This window comes from Bos javanicus, chromosome 6 (genome assembly GCF_032452875.1).
Source record: "Bos javanicus breed banteng chromosome 6, ARS-OSU_banteng_1.0, whole genome shotgun sequence".
Classification (NCBI taxonomy): domain Eukaryota; kingdom Metazoa; phylum Chordata; class Mammalia; order Artiodactyla; family Bovidae; genus Bos; species Bos javanicus.
In genome coordinates this window covers 82,612,849-82,632,347 of record NC_083873.1, presented here as the reverse complement: position 1 = coordinate 82,632,347, position 19,499 = coordinate 82,612,849, and positions in this window count along the sequence as shown.

Below are 19,499 nucleotides of genomic sequence, written 5' to 3'. Positions count from 1 at the left end.
AGCCTGGTGGGCTACAGTCCATGGGGTCACAAAGAGTCGGACACGACTGAGCGACTTCACTAATAATAATATCTGGAACACTAGCATTTTAATGTAACAAGCAATGTGATAATACAAGTAATATGCTGGATACTTTAAATATTACTATAAATTGAAATATGATTACTATTTAATGTTTGTAAAAGAAAACAATTATTGTGATATACTGTAAGTTAGAAAGTCTTCATATTCCTTCAGAAATGCAGTTACTGTGAAGGGAGTTTTCTTAACTTTGGGCTTAAATTGTTACATAAAATCAAGATATGACAAAACCACCGGAGAGACCATTGCCTAAGAAAAATCATGAAAGGAGATAAAATTTTAGAAGTATTTTTGCTTTAAGGACATAAATGAAAGACTGTGATAGATATGAAAGGTGAATCTAGCAAAGGGAAACTGAATTATATGGGAAGAATTGGATGGGCTAAGATAAGGGTAATGTTTTAAATAGTCAAGACTTACTTAGAAACCAAATAATGGTGCCCAGAAAAGCTGTATTTTTGTCAGATTCTGATTCAGATTTGGGGACAAAGAATCTACATTTTAAACAAATTTCTCAGGTAATTCTGCTCAAGGAGGTACATCTGTCTATACTGTCAATACACATTACTGTAGACCTTTCCATGACATGTTCAATTCTACTTTTTTTTTTTTTCCAAGAAATACTAAAATAAGAAAAGTGATTAAATGTTAATAGGTAATGAATTTAGGTTAATGACTTCTCAGGTTAAAAGCACATCATAAAAATACAGTTAGAAGCAACAAAAAGAAATACGTCTTATTGTTTGAGAGTATTTTAATTTTGTTGTGTTCTGTCTTATGAAGAGTAGAGATCAGTTTAGTTTGGATCCGTGTAATAGAATGACACGTAAAAACCGAAGCTACTTGAGGACAAATAATGTAAATAATACATAAATTCTGCATGATGGAATAAGAAGTCTATGTGCAGTTCTGAGTAAGTTGAGAGAGTCTGTGGGACTTTTCCAACGTTCATATGAATCACTAGAGGGCAACATATACTATACCTTCAAGATCCCATCACAGACAGTTGTCTATAGTTACAAAGAGTGAAGGCAGAACCCAAACTGGCTGAAGTCAAAGATAAAATTGTAATGATAATTCTGCTAAAATGATCAGGTAATTTAGCCAATTGCATGGAAGCAATCAGTAGCAATTATTTAATAGGAAAACCTATTGAATGAACTATTAAAGTTTTTCTCAATTTTTGAAAAATAAGCAGGCATGGTCAATGTCCTCTAAAAGTCATGCACACAATCATGCAGAATATTTAACAGCGATGAAAAATGGACTCCTTTTCTATCTCTCAAACCTGCATCAATTACAGAAGGACAGCACAGTCACTTTACTCTGTACAGTACCGGCCGGTACAGAGTGTGGGCTGGTTTTATTCTTTCTATTGCATTACACAGGCTCATTTGATCATTGCTTTGGTTTAAAAACTATGAATGAAGCTACCAACAGAGAAAGAGCTGGCAATTGACTATCTTTTCAACCAGAATAAAGGAAAAAGAAAATAACATTGTAGGAATCATAGTTCTGATTTTCATACTTCTCATATTTTTATATCTAGAAAACAATGTTTTTGTTGTATCTTCTTTTAATGATATGACATTATAAATCCATTTTGGAGTCAAGTTGCTTATAAGAATGAAATTTAAAAAAAATGAATTTAATGAATTTCTGACTTCCAAAGACTTAAAAAAAAAAAAAAAACAGAAATGTGGAAGAATACAGATTACTGTGGTAGAAAATCTGAACATAGTTCTGAAAACAGAACTGCATGGTTTAAACATAACTTTCTTTAAGAAGTGAAGTTTCTATTTTACTAAATGATAGTATAAATCTGATGTTTCAAACACAGCAAATTGATAGTTACCAGTTATTTTTTAAAACACTTTGTGTGTGCTGGGCAAAATACTTTTTCTCAATTAATTGGAGTTATCACCATATACACTTTTTTACATGGATAAACTGATTTTAGAGTTGAGTTTACTGATGAAGCTGAAGCAAAATTCAAGGCAAAGAATTCAGACCCTATTTTCTTAACTATTGTGCTTTTCTACTTTCCATGGTTAGATGCTATCTCAGGAGAAGAATAATAAGGTCTTAGGCATGTTCGCCAGAAAGTGGGTATATAAATTTCATATTCATTCAAAGCTGCTAAATCACCTCTATTTTACTAGTCTAAAGTCAATATGAAAACATTATCCAGGTTCACATGCTTGGAAAATGTATGAAAGAGTTGAAACATTTATATATAAAATTAATTTGGCTTAATTAAAAACAGTAAACCTTGGTTCAACCTCAATCTAAAAAGTATACTGGCAGTTGGGAGTTGGAGAATATATGTTAAAGTGAATCTATTTCATGATTTTCAGGAAATAGTAGGGGCCTCTAAGAAAAACTATACATTCATTCATTAATATTTTTAAGCATCTTTTTTGAAGATATTAAAGGAAAAATGAGGCATTATTCCAGCCTTAAAAAATTGAATGGCTTCTATTTCTGATTTGGTATCCTAAATTCCACTTCTCTAGTTGAGAGTTAAACCACTGATCAGTGAAACGTTATTGAGGAGGAAAAAAACCACAAACACCAAAATGTCTGAGATGCCTGTGAACTTTGGAGGTGTGTCTAATTTTGTGCTTCATTCCTTAATAGAACTTTATAGAAATTCAGAACTTATTAAACTCAAATATTTAATACACCATGCAAAAAATAAGTCTAAACTACTCTGATTAACTTTTTATTTTTTGAAAAATTTTTTTTCAGTTTTGTTTATTTATTTATTTATTTTTACTTTGCAATATTGTATTGGTTTTGCCATACATTGACATGAATCCGCCATGGGTATACATGTGTTTCCCAATTGACTTTTTAAAAAAGTGATTTTACACAGAGTGAAGTAAGCCAGAAAGAAAAACACCAATACAGTATACTAACGCATATATATGGAATTTAGAAAGAAGGTAACGATAACCCTGTAAGCAAGACAGCAAAAGAGACAGATGTATAGAACAGTCTTTTGGACTCTATGGGAGAGGGAGAGGGTGGGATGATTTGGGAGAATGGCACTGAAACATGTATAATATCATATACGAAACGAATCGCCAGTCCAGGTTCGATGCATGATACTGGATGCTTGGGGCTGGTGCACTGGGACAACCCAGAGGGATGGTACGGGGAGGGTGGAGGTAGGGAGGTTCAGGATGGAGAACGCGTGTATACTCACGGCGGATTCATGTTGATGTATGGCAAAACCAATACAATATTGTAAAGTAATTTAACCTCCAATTAAAATAAATACATTTATATTTAAAAAAAAACTCCTAGAGATTTAAGTGAGAGTTACAAAATGTTAGTTGTACCTTTCAAAGAACTTTGCAAAAATGTTAATCTCCTATATCAATCCAGAGAGCTTAGGCAGTCACCAAAGTATAGGCTATGCTGCAATAATAAATAGTCCCCAAATTTGAGTAGCTTAAAACCTAAAGTTTTAGTTATTGCTCCTGCTGCCATTCCTTGATACATCAACTGAGAGTTCAGCTCCCATGTAGCCATTATTCTGACTCTGGAACCAGCCTGCCTGCGGACCCACTATCTTGAACCTTGGTTCTGAACATGGCAAAGAGAAAAGGGAACTCCTGTGTTACCTCAGCATTATGTACTTTGTTATACATTTTGGACTGGAAGCAGTTTATAATTCATGGCCCAGAATTACTCACATATCCTTGCTCAACAACATGGAAGCTCACTTAAAAAAAAAAAAAAAAAGGCAATCCACTATAGTTCTGAAATGGAGGAAACCAAAAGTTGAGTGAATAGCAATAATGGCTATCACAATTCTCAAATGGCAACAACAAAATCTCTTTCTTTTTTACCCAAGTAGGATACCTAAATTTTACACATGATTTACACAAACTGAGATAGAAATGAAATTTTTGACAATATTAAAAAATGTTGTAAGATTAAAGTTTTTTTAAAAAAAATATTTGGTATAAAAGGGATGTATAATGTTGTCTTAGTTTCAAGTATACAGAAAAGTAAATTAATTTATATGCTTAGCCACTTCAGTTGTGTCTGACTCTTTGCGACCCTATGAACTATAGGCTGTCAGACTCGTGAGTACATGGGATTCTCCAGAAAACAATATTGGAGTGGGTTGTCATTTCCTTCTTCAGGGGATCTTCCTAACCCAGTATTAAATTAGTTATTCACATCTATATATTCACTCTTTTTTCCTTTTTAGATTATTTTCCCATATAGTCTACCACAGAGTATAGAGTAGAATTACCTGTGCTATAAGGTAGGTTCTTAATAGTTAACTATTTTTATATTTCAGTTCAGTTCAGTTAGGTTGCTCAGTAGTGTCCGACTCTTTGCGACCCCATGAATTTCAGCACACCAGGCCTCCCTGTCCATCACCAACTCCCGGAGTTCACTCAGACTCACATCCATCGAGTCACTGATGCCATTCAGCCATCTCATCCTCTGTCGTCCCCTTCTCCTCCTGCTCCCAATCCCTCCCAGCATCAGAGTCTTTTCCAATGAGTCAACACTTCGTATGAGGTGGCCAAAGTACTGGAGTTTCAGCTTTAGCATCATTCCTTCCAAAGAAATCCCAGGGCTGATCTCCTTCAGAATGGACTGGTTGGATTTCCTTGCAGTCCAAGGGACTCTCAAGAGTCTTCTCCACCACCACAGTTCAAAAGCATCAGTTCTTCAGTGCTCAGCCTTCTTCACAGTCCAACTCTCACATCCATACATGACCACAGGAAAAACCATAGCCTTGACTAGACAGACCTTTGTTGGCAAAGTAATGTCTCTGCTTTTTAATAAGCTGTCTAGGTTGGTCATAACTTTCCTTCCAAGGAGTAAGCATCTTTTAATTTCATGGCTGTAGTCACCATCTGCAGTGATTTTGGAGCCCAAAAAAATAAAGTCTGACACTGTTTTCACTGTTTCCCCATCTATTTCCCATGAAGTGATGGGACCGGATGCCATGATCTTCATTTTCTGAATTTGAGCTTTAAGCCAACCTTTTCACTCTCCACTTTCACATTCATCAAGAGGCTTTTTAGTTTCTCTTCATTTTCTGCCATAAGGGTGATGTCATCTGCATATCTGAGGTGATTGATATTTCTCCCAGCAATCTTGATTCCAGCTTGTGTTTCTTCCAGTCCAGCATTTCTCATGATGTACTCTGCATAGAAGTTAAATAAGCAGGGTGACAATATACAGCCTTGATGAACTCCTTGTCCTATTTGGAACCAGTCTGTTGTTCCATGTCCAGCTCTAACTGTTGCTTCCTGACCTGCATACAGATTTCTCAAGAGGCAGGTCAGGTGGTCTGGTATTCCCATCTCTTTCAGAATTTTCCACAGTTTATTGTGATCCACACAGTCAAAGGCTTTGGCAGAGTCAATAAAGCAGAAATAGATGTTTTTCTGGAACTCTCTTGCTTTTTCCATGATCCAGCGGATGTTGGCAATTTGATCTCTGGTTCCTCTGCCTTTTCTAAAACCAGCTTGAACATCAGGAACTTCACGGTTCACCTATTGCTGAAGCCTGGCTTGAAGAATTTTGAGCATTACTTTACTAGCGTGTGAGATGAGTGCAACTGTGCAGTAGTTTGAGCATTCTTTGTCATTGCCTTTCTTTGAGATTGGAATGAAAACTGACCTTTTCCAGTCCTGTGGCCACTGCTGAGTTTTCCAAATTTGCTGGCATATTGAGTGCAGCACTTTCACAGCATCATCTTTCAGGATTTGGAATAGCTCAACTGGAATTCCATCACCTCCACTAGCTTTGTTCATAGTGATGCTTTCTAAGGCCCACTTGACTTCACATTCCAGGATGTCTGGCTCTAGGTCAGTGATCACATTATCGTGATTACCTGGGTCGTGAAGATCTTTTTGTACAGTTCTTCTGTGTATTCTTGCCACCTCTTCTTAATATCTTCTGCTTCTGTTAGGTCCATACCGTTTCTGTCCTTTATCGAGCCCATCTTTTCATAAAATGTTCCCTTGGTATCTCTAATTTTCTTCTTTTTTTTTTTAAATTTTATTTTATTTTTAAACTTTACATAATTGTATTAGTTTTGCCAAATATCAAAATGAATCTGCCACAGGTATACATGTGTTTTTCTTGAAGAGATCCCTAGTCTTTCCCATTCTGTTGTTTTCCTCTCTTTCTTTGCATTGATTGCCGAGGAAGGCTTTCTTATCTCTTCTTGCTATTCTTTGGAACTCTGCATTCAGATGCTTATATCTTTCCTTTTCTCTTTTCCTTTTCACTTCTCTTCTTTTCACAGCTATTTGTAAGGCCTCTCCGGACAGCCATTTTGCTTTTTTGCATTTCTTTTTCATGGGGATGGTCTTGATCACTGTCTGCTGTACAATGTCACGAAGCTCAGTCCATAGTTCATCAAGCACTGTATCTATCAGATCTATGCCCTTACATCTATTTCTCACTTCCACTGTATAATCATAAGGGATTTGATTTAGTTCATAACTGAATGCAGAGTTCCAAAGAATAGCAAGAAGAGATAAGAAAGCCTTTTTCAGTGATCAATGCAAAGAAATAGAGGAAAACAACAGAATGGGAAAGACTAGAGATCTCTTCAAGAAAATCAGAGACACCAAAGGAACATTTCATGCAATGATGGGCTCGATAAAGGACGGAAATGGTATGGACCTAACAGAAGCAGAAGATATTAAGAAGACGTGGCAAGAATACACAGAAGAACTGTACAAAAAGATCTTCACAACCCAGATAATCACGATGGTGTGATCACTGACCTAGAGCCAGACATCCTGGAATGTGAAGTCAAGTGGGCCTTAGAAAGCATCACTATGAACAAAGCTAGTGGAGGTGATAGAATTCCAGTTGAGCTATTCCAAATCCTGAAAGATGATGCTGTGAAAATGCTGCACTCAATATGCCAGCAAATTTGGAAAATTCAGCAGTGGCCACAGGACTGGAAAAGGTCAGTTTTCATTCCAATCTCAAAGAAAGGTAATGCCAAAGAATGCTCAAACTACTGCACTATTGCACTCATCTCACACGCTAGTAAATAATGCTCAAAATTCTCCAAGGCAGGCTTCAGCAATATGTGAATCGTGAAGTTCCTGATGTTCAAGCTGGTTTTAGAAAAGGCAGAGGAACCAGAGATCAAATTGCCAACATCCGCTGGATCATGGAAAAAGCAAGAGGATTCCAGAAAAACATCTATTTCTGCTTTATTGACTCTGCCAAAGCCTTTGACTGTGTGGATCACAATAAACTGTGGAAAATTCTGAAAGAGATGGGAATATCAGACCACCTGACTTGCCTCTTGAGAAATCTGTATGCAGGTCAGGAAGCAACAGTTAGAACTGGACATGGAACAACAGTCTGGTTCCAAATAGGAAAAGGAGTACGTCAAGGCTGTACGTTGTCACCCTGTTTAATTAACTTCTATGCAGAGTACATCATGAGAAATGCTGGACTGGAAGAAACACAAGCTGGAATCAAGAGTGCCAGGAGAAATATCAATAACCTCAGGCATGCAGATGACACCACCCTTATGGCAGAAAGTGAAGAGGAACTAAAAAGCCTCTTGATAAAAGTGAAAGTAGAGAGTGAAAAAGTTGGCTTAAAGCTCAACATTCAGAAAACGAAGATCATGGCATCCCGTCCCATCACTTCACGGGAAATAGATGGGGAATCAGTGGAAACAGTGTCAGAATTTATTTTTCTGGACTCCAAAATCACTGCAGATGGTGACTGCAGCCATGAAATTAAAAGACACTTGCTCCTTGAAAGGAAAGTTATGGCCAACCTAGATAGCATATTCAAAAGCAGAGACATTACTTTGCCAACAAAGGTCCATCTAGTCAAGGCTATGGTTTTTCCTGTGGTCATGTATGGATGTAAGAGTTGGACTGTGAAGAAATCTGAGCACTGAAGAATTGATGCTTTTGAACTGTGGTGGTGGAGAAGACTCTTGAGAGTCCCTTAGACTGCAAGGAGACCCAACCAGTCCATTCTGAAGGAGATCAGCCCTGGGAGTTCTTTGGAAGGAATGATGCTAAAGCTGAAATCCAATACTTTGGCCATCTCATGCGAAGAGTTGACTCATTGGAAAAAGACTGTGATGCTGGGAGGGATTGGGAGCAGGAGGAGAAGGGGACGACAGAGGATGAGATGGCTGGATGGCATCACTGAGTCGATGGATGTGAGTCTGAGTGAACTCCGGGAGTTGGTGATGGACAGGGAGGCCTGGCGTGCTGCGATTCATGGGGTCGCGAAGAGTCGGACATGACTGAGCGACTGATCTGATCTGATCTGAATGGCCTAGTGGTCTTCTCTACTTTCTTCAATTTAAGTCTGAATTTGGTAATAAGGAGTTCATGATCTGAGCCACAGTCAGCTCCTGGTTTTGTTTTTGTTGACTCTATAGAGCTTCTCCATTTTTGGCTGCAAAGAATATAATCAATCTGATTTCGGTGTTGACCATCTGTTGATGTCCATGTGCAGAGTCTTCTCTTCTGTTGTTGCAAAAGGGTGTTTGCTATGACCAGTGCATTTTCTTGGCAAAACTCTATTAGTCTTTGCCCTGCTTCATTCCGTATTCCAGGGCCAAATTTACCTGTTACTCCAGGTGTTTCTTGACTTCCTACTTTGCATTCGAGAAGAAATGGAGTAGCCATCATGGTCAACAAAAAAGTCCGAAATGTAGTACTTGAATGCAATCTCAAAAATGACAGAATGATCTCTGTTCGTTTCCAAGGCAAACCATTCAATATCAGAGTTATCCAAGTCTATGCCCCAACCAGTAACACTGAAGAAGCTGAAGTTGAATGGTTCTATGAAGACCTAAAAGACCTTTTAGAACTAACACCCAAAATAGATGTCCTTTTCATTATAGGGGACTGGAATGCATTTTTATATTTAGTAGTGTGTATATGTCAATCAGGGCTTCCCTGATAGCTCAGTTGGTAAGCAATCTGCCTGCAATGCAGGAGACCCAGCTTCGTTTCCTAGGATGGGAAGATCTGCTAGAGAAGGGATAGGCTACCCACTCTAGTATTCTTGGGCTTCCTCTGTGGCTCAACTGGTAAAGAATCTCCCTGAAATGCGGGAGACCTGGGTTTGATCCCTGGGTTGGGAAGATCCTCTGCAGAAAGGAAAGGCTACCCACTCCAGTATTCTAGCCTGGAGAATTCCATGGTCTGTATAGCCCATGTGGTCACAAAGAGTTGGACACAACTATGAAAGTGAAAGTTGCTCGTGTCAATCCATAGCTCCCAATTTACGCACTCCCCTCCTCAATCCCCTGGTAACATTAGTTTGCTATATATGTGACTTGACTTCTGTTTTTCATTTGCTTTAGATTCTGTTCTCATGTAGGCCATTACAGAGCATTGAGTAGAGTTCCCTGTGGTATATAACACGTCATTATAATCTATTTTATAATGAATAAAATCTAAGGCATTAACATCTAAGAGGTTTCTTGTTTGATTATGTTCATAAGAAAAAGGATAATAAAAATTCTGCTTTTCCTCTGTCTAGATTGACTTTGACAATAGAGGTTCTTATCCCAGTTTTACAGACTGACAGATGACTGTGTCTGTTTTTGTTTTTAAATTACATATAAATTAAGTTTGCAGTTTCAAAAACTTAACCAGCTTTAAGTTAGATCAATATTGCCTTTTTGTAATAGTTCAAGATATCTTAGTCCCCTCTCAACTGCTCTGTTTTTGAATGTATCAACTAATTTACGTGTGTTAGTTGCTCAGTTGTGTCCAACTCTTTGCGACCCCATGGACTGTAGTCCACAAGGCTGCTCTGTTCACAGAATTCTCCAGGCAAGCATACTGGAGTGGGTTGTTATTTCCTCCTCCAGGGGATCTTCCTGACCTAGGGATCAAACATGTTGGATCTCCTGCATTGCAGGCAGATTCTTTACCATCTAAGCCACAAGGGAAGTCCTTTAATTGTATACATATGCTTATTTTATGAGAAATGTTTATTTCTCATAAATTATCCCATTAGCTTTCCTAGTACCTTTTCTTGTCATTAAAAATGATTTCAGAATCTTATAAACTAAATAAATTGTAACTCAAAAAAGCTGTTATTGTTGTTCAGTCATGTCTGACTATGACTTAATAAAGTCCCATGCACTGCAGCACAGCAGGCCTCCCTGTCCTTTACTATCTCCTGGAGCATGCTAAAACTCATGTCCATTGAGTTGGTGATGCCATCCAACTATCTCACCCTCTGTTGTCCTCTTCTCCTCCTGCCTTCAGTCTTTTCCAGTATCAGGGTCTGTTTTAATGATTTGCTTCTTCACATCAGGTGGCCAAAGTATTGGACCTTCAGCTTCAGCAACAGTCCTTCCAGTTGAATATTTAGGGTTGATTCCCTTTAGGATTGACTGACTTGATCTCCTTGCAGTCCAAGAGACTCTCAAGAGTCTTCTCCAACACCACAGTTAAAAAACATCAATTCTTTGGCACTCGGTTTTCTTTATAGTCCAACTCTATGACTACTGGGAAAACCATAGCTTTGACTAGATGGACCTTTCTTGGAAAAGTAATGTCTCTGATTTTTAATACTCTGTCTAGGATTTTCATAGCTTTTCTTCCATGGCACAAGCTCCTTTTAATTTCATGGCTGCAATCATCATCTGCAGTGATTTTGGAGCCCAAGAAAATAAAGTCTGCCACTGTTTCCATTGTTTCCCTGTCTATTTGCCATGAAGCAATGGGATCAGATGCCATGATATTAATTTTTGAATGTTGAGTTTTAAGCCATTTTTTTTCACTATCCTCTACACCTTCATCAAGAGGCTCTTGTATTCCTCTTTGCTTTCTGTCATAAGGATAGTATCATCTGAATATCTGAGGTTATTGATGTTTCCTCCTGAAATCTTGATTCCAGCTTGTGCTTCATCCAGCCCAGCATTTCACATGATGTACTATGCATGTAAGTTAAATAAGCATGGTGACAATACACAGCTTTGACATACTCCTTTCCTAATTTTGAACTAGTCCATTGTTCCATGTCTGGTTCCAATTGTTGCTTCTTGAACAGCATACAGGTGTTGCAGGAGGCAGGTAAGATGGTCTAGTATTCCAATGTCTTGAAGAATTTTCCACAGTTAGTTGTGATCCACACAGTCAAAGGCTTTAGTGTAGTCAGTGAAGCAGAAGTAGATTTTTTTCTGGAATTCTCCTTCTTTTTTTCCTATGATCCAGTGGATGTTAGCAATTTTATCTCTGGTTTTTCTGCCTTTTCTAAAACCAGCTTGAACATTTGGATGTTTGTGTGATGTTGGAGCCTGGCTTAGAGGATTTTGAGCATTACTTTCCTCACATGTGAAATGAGTGCAATTGTGCAGTAGTTTGAACATTCTTTAGTATTGCCTTTCTTTGGGATTGGAATGAAACTGACTTTTTCTAGTCTGACCAGAATTGAGTTTTCCAATACTGCTGGCATATTGAGTGCAGCACATTCACAGCATCATCTTTTGGAATTTGAAATAGCTCGACTGGAATTCCATGACCTCTACTAGCTTTGTTCATAGCGATGCTTCCTAAGGCCCACTTGACTTTGCATTCCAGGATGTCTGGCTGTAGGTCAGTGACCACACCATCATAATTATCTGTGTCATGAAGATCTTTTTATTTTATTTTTAAACTTTACAATATTGTATTAGTTTTGCCAAATATCGAAATGAATCCGCCACAGGTATACCTGTGTTCCCCACCCTGAACCCTCCTCCCTCCCCATACCCTCCCTCTGGGTCATCCCGGTGCACCAGCCCCAAGCATCTTTTTTGTATAGTTAGTTCTTCTGTGTTATTCTGTTAGTTATTCTGATGTTATTCTTACCATCTCTTCTTAATCTTTTGCTTCTGTTAAGTCCATACGATTTCTGTCCTTTATTGTGCCCATCTTTGCATGAAATTTTCCCTTGGTATCTCTAATTTTCTTGAAGAGATCTCTAGTCTTTCCCATTCTATTGTTTTTCTCTATTTCTTTGCTTTGCTCATTTAGGAAGGCTTTCTTATCTCTCCTTGCTAGGCACTCTGCATTCAGATGGGTATATCTTTCCTGTTCTTTTGCCTTTCATTTCCCTTCTTTTCTCAGCTATTTGTAAGGCAGCTTCAGACAGCCATTTTTCTTTTTGCATTTCTTTTTCTTGGGGATAGTTTTGATCACCTCCTCCTGTATAGTATCACAAACCTCCACCTGTAGTTCTTCACGCACTCTATTAGATCTAATCCTTTGAATCTGTTTGTCATTTCCACTGTGTAATTGTAAGGTATTTGATTTAGGTCATACCTTATTGACCTCCTTATTTTCCCTACTTTCTTCAATTTAAGTCTGAATTTGACAATAAGAAGTTCATAATCTGAGCCACAGTCAGCTCCTGGTCTTGTTTTTTTCTGACTGTATAGAGATTTTCCATCTTCAACTGCAAAGAATATAATCAGTGATTTCAGTATTGACCATCTTGTGATGTCCATGTATAGAGTCATCTCTTGTGTTGCTGGAGGAAGGTGTTTGAATAGTGGATTCTCTTGGTAAAAACTCATTTATTTGACACCATTCAGATCAAACAAATGCAGTTCTTTTTCTTATTACTATTTTGTGATTTAAAAAAATACCTAGAGGTTTTTTCTTTGCTGTTCTTTCTCTTTAAAATCAAGCTTGAAATTGAATTTACTTTGTACTCAAATGACTTTAAAATTAAAAAAAAAAAAAACTTGCAAAGATAGGAGTAAATGACATATTCACAGCATAAGCCTTTAAGTGTCCCAGACTATTTGTGGCACAAACAAATGAAAATTATGATACTCACTGTGAGAAAGGGTACTATGCCTGTTTTCCAAACATTTCAATGTATAATATGGATTTGAGTCCTGTTCTTATTAAAATCTTGACTTTTTTCCTTCATTGATTTTTTTTTAAAATAATCCGATGTTTGCAATTCACTGAATAAGTAGACATTTGAAAGAAATGGTAAATGGATGAAAGTGTGCAATAATATATTGAAATAAGGATGGGTTAACTATCTAAAAACTCAATATTTTTCACAAGATAACATTAATAATGAAAGGAAATAGATGGAAAGGTAAAGGGAAGGAGAATCATTAATTAAATACAAGAAAGCACTTGTCATTAGAAGACAACAAACTAGGAAAATATTAATTCAAGAAATATATTTCAGAGAAGGTAACACAGATTAGTTTTTCTTCATCACTTAAAACTTTTAAAGTATAAGTATTGTCATGTTCTGCTATTCAGGCTCCATAATTTTTTTACTTTCTGAGAACTGAATAGTCCTTCAAATATTTCTTATACCACTAGGGTGCCATTCAGTAAATTGCTTTTTCATAAGCACTAAATTGCACACTAATGTCTTGAGAAAGAAAGCTATCTACTCCCTAGGATTATAAATATTATCTCATTAGTTCTAAAAACACACCTATGAGGATGGAAAAGTAGAAATGGGAAGTATTTCTTTCATTGTAGAGGTTGGACTGTTGAGACATGGAACGCAGAATATCAGCATTCTCAGTATTTCATATTCCAGAGCTACTAATGTCAAAATCTAATGTTTGAACTACTAAATAAAGAATTTACAACTCTGCAGCTATTCATGTGTCAATCTTTGCAAAGCATGTGCTAGGGCCTATGAAAATTCTGCTTTATAAATCTTTGTTAAATTTATCATGGCAAGGATTCCTAGCCATACTAGTAAAGGCAGACAAGTGAGAGAAATGGTAAATGAATAAAATGAGGTAGCAACATGTTCGGAGAAGGCAATGGCACCCCACTCCAGCACTCTTGCCTGGAAAATCCATGGACGGAGGAGCCGGTTAGGCTGCAGTCCATGGGGTCGCTAAGAGTCGGACACAACTGAGCGACTTCACTTCCGCTTCTCACTTTCATGCATTGGAGAAGGAAATGGCACCCCACTCCAGTGTCCTTGCCTGGAGAATCCCAGGGACAGGGGAGCCTGGTGGGCTGCCATCTATGGGGTTGCACAGAGTCAGACACGACTGAAGCGACTTAGCAGCAGCAGCAGCATGTTTAAATAAAGTAGGTGAATGGATAAACTTTGAACTTTGCTGAAGCCCTTGGGTCCTTAATGGGCCACCTTATTCTTCTAGCCCTGGTTCCTGTTGACATAGCTTCATTCCGTGTCAAGATTAGTACTTAGGTCTAAATTATCTAACACCATTTCCCTAAAGAGTTCTGTCTCTTTAACATTCACAAACATACTCAGTCATCCCCAGACCTTTACTCTCTTCCTTCTCACAGTCGGATTCTTCTTCTCAGCAGTCAGGGCCCTTGGCCCTGCCAGTCCATTTGACACATCTGGAACTTCAGAAAGCAGGATCCTTGTCCTAATATTCTTTTAACTAGGTGATTGATAAACCTCTGTATAAGTATTTGAATTAAGCAGAAGTGTCTAGGGAGGTTTTTATCTCTACTGACTAACAGCAACCAAGCCTAAAACTCTGACTAAACCCTCACTAAACCTATACCAGCCTGCTGGGTTTCTCAGAACTATGTGTGGGTGCTTCACAGATGACTGAAGGGGACACATGGGACTTCCAGTTTAAAAGTCTATCTCAGGCTTCTGGCTTTACTTCCTTTTCAAATATGTTATCATTTGTTCTCTGCAGAGTGCCTCACTGCAATTATGACTGTCCCAGAAGTCATTATGTCTTTACTGTTCCAGTGAACTAATTTTACTTATTTTGTAGATTAGAAAAAAATGAAAAAGTTGACTTTAGGGGAAAAAAAAACTATTTGGAGAAAAGTCTATGGTCCTTATTTTTAAAGGAATATAGACTCCCCATTTAAAAAGTTTTACTAATAGAATACTTTAAAGGGGAATTTCAACTGGTTAAATTAGGACAATGAGAAGACATGTCCAGGGAGAAGACTTGATTTTGTCATAAAATAAATTTGAATGCTGGCTTCCTAGTACTTTTTTTCTTTGAGACCTGAAAATGAGGGTCAGATTAGCTGCAACACAGCTACCCTTACCTAAAGGACCTATTTCAGTTATATTATACCCAGTTAATGATGATCTTGTGCTGTTGAATTATCTTCAGTGATTGATGGGGCCAGAGATGCTGAAGTTTTCAGCACTGTTTTTCACTCTCTGTGACTTGACTTCGTCTCTTTTTACTTATGTTTTTTAATTGACATATAGTTGATTTGGCATGTCATAGAAGCCCAGGGACGGGGGAGTCTGGTGGGCTGCCGTCTATGGGGTTGCACAGAGTCGGACACGACTGAAGGACTTAGCAGCAGAGGTTTTACATTTCGTCAGATTAGGATCAAATGAAGAAACCTCATGTGTGCTTTCTAGGAGAGCTTTTCACCTTAACGTTAATTCTTCTTTAAGGAAAAACCTTTTTCCTGAGATAATCAAGTACAATGACTTTGGATTTATTCCCTCTTCCTTCTACATACATGCTGAACAGTCTGAATCTGTACAAGTAATTCCCTTTCTATCTTGTCTTAGCTGGTAAATATCTATATAAATAAATATTTCAAAATTAAGTTATACACACGTATATACACACATGTGGAGCTTCCCTGATAGCTCAGCTGTTAAAGAATCCACTTGCAATGCAGGAGACCTGGATTCAATTCCTGGGTTGGGAAGATCCCCTGGAGGAGTGCATGGCAAACCACTCCAGTATTCTGGCCTGGAAAGTCCCCAGGGACAGAGGAGCCTGGTGGACTATAGTCCATGGGGTTGCAAAGAGTTGGACATGGTTGAGTCCATGTCCAACTATGAGCACAGCACATAGTTGATTTACAGTATTGTGTTAGTTTCTGCTATACAACAAAGTGATTCAGTTACACATACATATACACATTCTGTTTCTAATTATTCTTTTCCATAGGATATTAAATACAATTTGTTTACCGTAGGATACTGAATATAATTCCCTGTTTATTCATTCTGTATATAAAAACCTAGCATGCTAATACCAAGCTCTCATGCCACCCTTCCTCCAATCCCCTCCCCCTTGACAACAACAAATCTGTTTTCTATGCCTGTGAGTTTCTCTTTTATAAATATGTTCATTTGTGCAATAGTTTAGATTCCACATATAAAAGTGACATGGTATTTGTCTTTCTTACTGACTTAGCGTGGTAATCTCTAGTTGCATCCATGATACTAAAAATGGCATTATTTTTTTCTTTTAATGGCTGAATAGTATTCCATTGTATACATGTACCACTTCTGTATCCATTTATCTGCCAAGGGACATTTAGTTTGTTTCCTTGTCTTGGCTATTGTGAATAGTGCCGCTATGAACATGGCAGGTACATGTATCCTTTTAGATTAGAGTCTTGATTTGGTCTCTTTGCAGTGCTTTGCCAATCCTCCCCTTTATTTCTTTTCTGCAACCAAGTGAAAGCAAGGTATTAGTCCCTGTCTTTATCTTACTCTATTCAAGCTACTGAATGGCTCTTGAACTTAGAATGTGTGAAAAGGGCTAAGATGACAGTTAAGTTTTCAGAACCCCAATTAAATACATTAAAGGTACCAATTTTGAGAGTGACATGGTACTGATCTTTAGCAGCCACCTCAGGAAAGGGGCTCTGAGGTGACCTTTACCCGATGATCATAACAGATGTCTGGTTTAGAAACTATTCCTGAAATCACAATTTCATTGACATCAACCAGATTAAGACAATGTGAAGTTTTAATTTTCTCTTTAATAGCTGCTTCCTTTCTTCAAAAATAATTGCTGGAACTATATCATAATACTATCTCCCTTGGAGGAAGGCATGATTGAATAATGGTGTATGATCATAAATTTTGGGTACCAAGTGGACCCATGGGATGGATGTCCAGATAAGTGGCTAAACTTTATTTCTGGATATTTCTAGAAGAGATCAGCATTTGTATTGGTGGACTGAATAGAGCAGATGGTCCTCCTCTATGTGGGTGGGCGTTATCTAATCTATTGAGAACCTGGATAGAACAAAAAGTCAGAGGAAAGCTGCCTGTCTGTGAGCTGGAACATCGATCTTGTCTTGCCTTCCATATTTTTTCTTGGGTCTTTAGACATATATTGAAATCTACACCATTAGCTTTCCAATTCTTAGGGCTTCAAATGATACCACCAACTCTCTTGGGTCTCCAGCTTAGAGAAAGCAGACAATAGAACTTCTCAGCCTCTGTAATTGTATCAGCCAATAGTTTATAATCAACCTCTCTTTCTTCTTCTGTCTCTTAATATACATATTATATACAAATATTTATGTGTAAGCATTTATGTTCGAGAGTGTATCCATAAAGTCTTTGTCCCCAATAGTGCATGGTAGAAATAAGACTTTGGAGTCAAATTTAAGCCCAATTTCCTATACTGACTTATACTGACAATGTGACTTTAAAATGATTATCTACTTATTCTTGGTATATTTTTTGTATCCCTATCCAGATGTGTTTTCTAGTCTCCTCACCGGTTCTGTTTCAGGAGGCTGGCCTATATAAGTTGCATCACAGGGGCTCTTTAATGCTCCAGCTTCTAATTAGGGTCAACTCATGGAGGAAATGGTAGATTAGAGAGCAGAGAAATAGATCACATTTATCACCCATTTCCCTTCCTGATAACCTGTATTCTGCGACCTAATGGCAGAGCCCCTGTCCCATGATGGCCTTTTATTTCCTCACCTCAGTTATAACACTCCAGGTGCTTGGTATCTCTCCCTTCCCTTGAGATTGCCTGGAATTAGGAGTGGTGAGGTTTCCATAGTCCCTAACTCCAGAGCTTCTCAATATTTTTTGATTTTCCTTTAATCTGCCAGAAACATTTACAAATTGTCTCTTTTATCTTCAATTTCCTTTTTCTAGTATGCTCTGTTTTCTGCCAGGAGTATACCCTGTCCTACAATTGTTTTCACATCTGAAAAAGGGTGTTGGTTATAATTTTATAATTATTATGAAAATTGAATAATACATGTAGAATGCTTAGAAAAGTACCTGCTGCTGCTATTTCATAGTAACTGAAATAACTGGGAACCATATTACTAATGCTATTATTCATAATTTTCATAAAACTTTTTTTTCTGATGGTCCAAAGCAATTTAACCTTTAAGACAATTGTCACTATCTGTGCCAGTCTGGGAACTCCAAGAAGTGAAACAGGGATGGGATTAAATGTGTAAAAGATTTGAGTGTCTGTGGGAACTTCTCTGAAAGATAAATGCACAAGGAGAGGCTTCAGACCACATTTCAGGGTTGATGCATATGAGAGGAGGGAGTGGGAAGGGAGAATAATTAAATAGGCAGTCTTAGATGGTAGCACTTTTCCAAAGGAAGTTTGGATAAAGTCACTGGGAAATCCTTGAATGAAGACTGCTCATTAGAGAATTCCCTTATACTTCTGGAATGAGCCCACTCTAATACCCCGACCACAATTAATTATTGACTGAGGAGGACTATGGGGAAGTGAGGCATCAGCAGAAACATGGCAGTCAGTTGAAGTTTCTTCCTGCCACAAGAGATTTGGTGGTTGTATTTCCATGGCTCTAAATTATAATATTTTTTATGTGTAATAACAAAAGTTAGGTTGGCTGAAAGTAAGCAAAGATGCTTTAAATACCTTATGGATATTATCTATCATTGCATTTCTTCATATATCTACCTATTGGCTCTATTTCTTCTTTTGAGAAATGTCTATTCAAGTCATTTGCCCAAATTTTAATCATATTACTTTAAAAATTGAGTTGTAGGAGTTCTTTATGTATTTTGAGTATTAACTCCTTATCAGGCATGTGGTTTACAAATATATTTTCTCATTCTGCATGTTGCCTTTGCACTGTTGATTGTTTCTTTTGTTTTTAGCAAATTTTTTGGTTTAATGCAGTCTTATTTTGTTTTTGGTGCCTGGAGCTTTGGTGTCATAGTCAAAAAATCATTGCCAAAGCCAGTGTTAAAGCTTTTCCCCTTATGTTTTGCTCTAGTAGTTTTATTATTTCAGGTCTTAAAAGTATTTCTCTTTAATCTATTTTGAGTTGAATTTTTTTTATAGTATAAGATAAGGTCCTACTTCCACTTTTACAGTCTTTTCCCCATAGTGTGTTCTTGGCACCCTAAAGATCAGTTGACAGTAAATGTGAATTTAATTCTGGTCTCTGTATCCTGTTTCATTGTTCTGTCTCTCTCTTTTTTAATGCCAATTTTGCACTGTTTTTATAACTATAGCTTTTGTAATACATTTGAAATCAAGGAGTATGAGAGCTCCAGACTTGTTTTTGATCGATTGCTTCAACTCCTTGAGGTCTTCTGTTCTTATGAATTTTAGAATATTTGTTTCTGCAAAAAAAGCAGTTGGAATTTTGATAGGGATAGCATTGATTTGTGTAGATTATTCTAAGTAGCATGAATTTTTAAATTATATA